Source organism: Grammomys surdaster, unplaced genomic scaffold, assembly GCF_004785775.1.
Source record: "Grammomys surdaster isolate TR1022 unplaced genomic scaffold, NIH_TR_1.0 62, whole genome shotgun sequence".
Taxonomy (NCBI): Eukaryota; Metazoa; Chordata; class Mammalia; order Rodentia; family Muridae; genus Grammomys; species Grammomys surdaster.
In genome coordinates, this window is record NW_021604564.1 from 2,438,279 (window position 1) to 2,442,340 (window position 4,062).

At 37.4% G+C, this 4,062-nt stretch overlaps 1 pseudogene; it reads left to right on the forward strand.

Moving 5' to 3' along the window:
- Window positions 1-574, forward strand: part of LOC114612675 — a 4,050-nt pseudogene extending 3,476 nt beyond the window's left edge.
- The last annotated feature ends 3,488 nt before the right edge of the window (window positions 575-4,062 follow it).

A 4,062-nucleotide genomic window follows, 5' to 3' on the forward strand; every position in this document is an offset into this window, starting at 1 on the left:
GTGTGGGGTGTGGGGTGTGGGGTGTGGGGTGTGGGGTGTGGGGTGTGGGGTGTGGGGTGGGAAGGAGTCCTTAGGAAAAGGTGATGATCATAAGGACATGGAGATCATCACCAAGTTCCTGAAGTTTCTTCTTGGTGTTTGGGCTAATGAATTGAATGCCAGAGAGCACTACATGAAATGCAGTGTGCAGAGCAAACTGAACAGTGCTACCCAGAAGCAGACTGAGTCCTACCTCAGACTGCTTTTCAGAAAGCTCCAAAAAGAAATCTTCCTGCTGATATTAAAGAATCAATAACAGATATTGTTAAGTTCATGTTACAGAGAGAGTATGTGAAGGCCAATGATGCTTACCTTCAGATTGCCATTGGAAATGCCCCCTGACCTATTGGTGTCACTATGTTTTGTATCTATGCCAGAACTGGCGGGGAAAAGATTCTTTTCCAAGCATGTTGCACATGTTTTGAATGATGAAACCCAATGGAAATACATTCAGGGACTGAAGAGGTTAATGACAACTTGCTAGAAGCACTTGCCTACAGACTCATCAAAATGTGTGGAATATAATGGGCTGTAAGATCACTGTATGGTATGTGTGGAACAGGAACCCACTGCCCAGAGCATGTGGACGTCTGGCCTTATCACAGCTAGGAGGGAAGAGTTCCACAGTGGGGTTCCACCTGTTGCAATTCTTGTTAACTTCAAGATCTAAAGTTGTTATCTGTAGTTTAAATGTGTAGACAACAACCATACAGGAAAGAGGGTTAGAGAGGACTGTTCTTAAGATCCAAATGTGCCATTAGATACTTAGAAACATTTGACGGTGGCTTTGAACTTTCTGTAAATTATTGTGATTTGCACTTTTTCTATGTGGTATTTATAGAAAATACTTTTTTGTATTTCAACAAAAGTATGGGTCTATTAAATGTTCCTTTACAGTTCTTGCATGTTCTTGGACTTTTTGCCATCTTGCAGTAGAGTGTAATGTTACCATTAAGTGTTACTTTTCGGGCTGGAGAGATGACTCAGCAGTTAAGAGCACTGACTGTTCTTCCAGAGGTTCTGAGATCAATTCCCAGCAACCACAGAGTGGCTCACAACCATCTGTAATGGGGATCTGATGCCCATTTTTTGGTGTGACTGTGTACTCATATACATACAGTAAATAAGTAAATCTTTAAAAAAAAGAAATAGAATCACATATATTTCTCTTTCTATTTCCCTTTTTACCTCCTCCCAGGTACCCTCTATCTGACCCCTCTTATCACCTCCTGTCTATATGTTTATAGCTTCTCTTTCTTTTATTATTGTTACAAACGTGTGTGTGTGTGTGTGTGTGTGTGTGTGTGTGTGTACACACATAGGATCTCTCTCTCTCTCTCTCTCTGTATATATATATATATATATATATATATATATATATCTCCTGCTAAGTCCATTCTATTGTTTGTGTGTATATGGTGTTAGGGTTGACCTACCTTTATGGCAAACAGTAGGCCAGCTAACCTTTGTGAGGGGCCAGTTTTCCTCCCAGCAGTTGTCAGTTGTTTGCAGTTCTTTTTAGGTTTAGTATGCACAAATCCATGATATTTTCTTCCTTTCACATTAGTATGTACATTGATATTTTCATTAATTCAATCTTGTTTATACAGACATTTCTAGGAGAGACTCTCACTGCAAATTTTTGGGAGCTGTGATATTTTTGTACTTGTTGCTACTGGGCTATACATCAGCTGATCTCCACATTATGTCCAATTTTGGTTTTCCATAGTTGTCTCCATTTTCTGGAAAAAGAAGCGTCTTTGATGAAGGGTGGTAACTGCATTTACATGTATGTAAGAGAATAAGATTAGAATGTAATGAAGAATTATGCTGGTTTAGCAAAGCAGCAGAAGTAGATTATTTTCTAATGTCTATAAACATACTAGATCTGGGGAAGCTGCCTAGGTTTATAGCATCAGGTATGATTCCCCACTATCAGGTGGCCCCTACACCAAGTGAACATTTAGTGAGTATCATAAACATGTGAGTGAGACTTATTACACATTTACAAATATCTTTCCTTGCTTCTTATTGTCATGGTTCAACCTATTATGTTGTTAGTCTTCTAAAGATGACCATGCCTATAGAGTTAAGTTAGGTAGATTTTTCAATAGAAGAAAACAAAATATAATGAAATAAAATAGAATAAGATCAAACACACCTAACACATTGGAGTTGGATAAGACAGACAGACAGAAGGCAAAGAGCTCAAGAGAAGATACAAGAATCAGGGACCTTATTTGCACACTCAGAAATCCCATAAAAACACTAAATCATAGACCATAATATATACTCAACAGACCTGGTGTGTTTTTCACATGGCCTGTGCCTGCTGCCTCAGTGTCTGTGTGTTCATATGTATGCCGATCTTGTTTATTTAAACAACTTTGTTTCTTTGGTGTCCTCCATTTTCTGTTTCTTACACTCTTTTTTTTCCTCTTCCATTTGATTCCATTAGTCCATTCCTTGAAGGGAAAGATATCATAGAGACATACAGTATAGGGCTAAGTGTGTAAAGGTCTCTCACTCTACATAATGTCTAGCTGTGGATCTCTGTATTTGTTCTCATCTGCTATAAGTAGAAGCCTCTCTGATGATTGCTGAGCAAGGTACTGATCATATAACTAAACATTATTAAGAGTCATTTTATTGCTATATATATATATTTTTTTATAACAATAACATTTTGTTATACTTTAGGTCCCTGGCTTGTCTAGTTTCAGTTCTTGATCACCCAAATGATGTTGGCCATTGATTTCGTATCACACAGAGTGGGTGTTAACTCAAACCATATATTATCTGATTACCATGAGTTTTGTGCCAGCATTCAACTATCATATCTTTCAGACAGTACATCTTTGTAGATCAAAAGGTTTGTAGCTGTCGTGGTGTTTATATGTCCCTTTTTGTAAAGTGTAGAGAACCTTCCTGTGTCAAATATGCTAGGACATTTTCGAAGCATATTGTGTTGAAGGTTCTATATAGGCATAAGCATGCTTGACATTTCCATGTTCCATGGATTATGTAGATATTGTCTTCACCAATAGAAATTTGCATAATCAGTTTGTGTGGATCAATCTATAGTCTTAGCAACAGCTTGAATTGTTTGAGCATTTCCATGGGATGTTTTTGGGCAAAATTGAAATAAGATGTATGCTAGTCTCAGACTGGAAGGTTCACTTGGTGACAAGAAATGGCTTGTTTGCATTCTTTTTCCTTCAATATTTGATGACTTCATTTAGGTCATCTATAAATATGCATGCATTTAAAGAATGTTTGCTGTTTTATGTTTCTGTACTACCCCTCAAATGATTCTTCTCTTCTTATTCTCTGTGTCAACCCCTTGTGCCATTTACTTCCTGACTTGATCCTACCATTCTAACTGCCCTTCCACTCATAATTATCTACTACGCTTCTCTTTCCTAATGAGATCTATCTGCCTTGAAGTCCCTTAATCTATACCTAATCTCTGTCGTTATATGGACTATAACTTGGTTATCATTGACTCAACATTTAATATCCACATATAAGCAAATGCAGAAATGTATTTCCAGGTCTGGGTCATCACAATCAGGATACTTTTTTTCTAGTTTCATCCAGTTATCTGGAAATTTATGATTTCATTTATTTTAACTGCTGAGTAATACTCCATTGTTTAAATGTATCACATTTTCTTTATCCACTCTTCTGTTGAGAGAAATCAAGGTTGTTTTCAATTTCTGGATATTGTGAATAGAACAGCATTTTTGAGTGTGTCTGTGATAGAATGAAGCATGGTTTGAGTATAACCCAAGTGTGCTGTACCTGGATTTTGGAGGTATATTGATTTCCATTTTCCTGAAGAACTACCACCCTGATTTCCACAGTGGCTGTCCAAGCTACACTCCCACTAACAATGGGGTAGTGTCCTTCTATTATACATTGTCACCTGCATGAGCTGTTACTTGTTTTATTGATTTTAGCCATTGTGATGGATGCAAGACAAAATCTCAAAGTAGTTTTGAGTTGCATTTCCCTGATGAA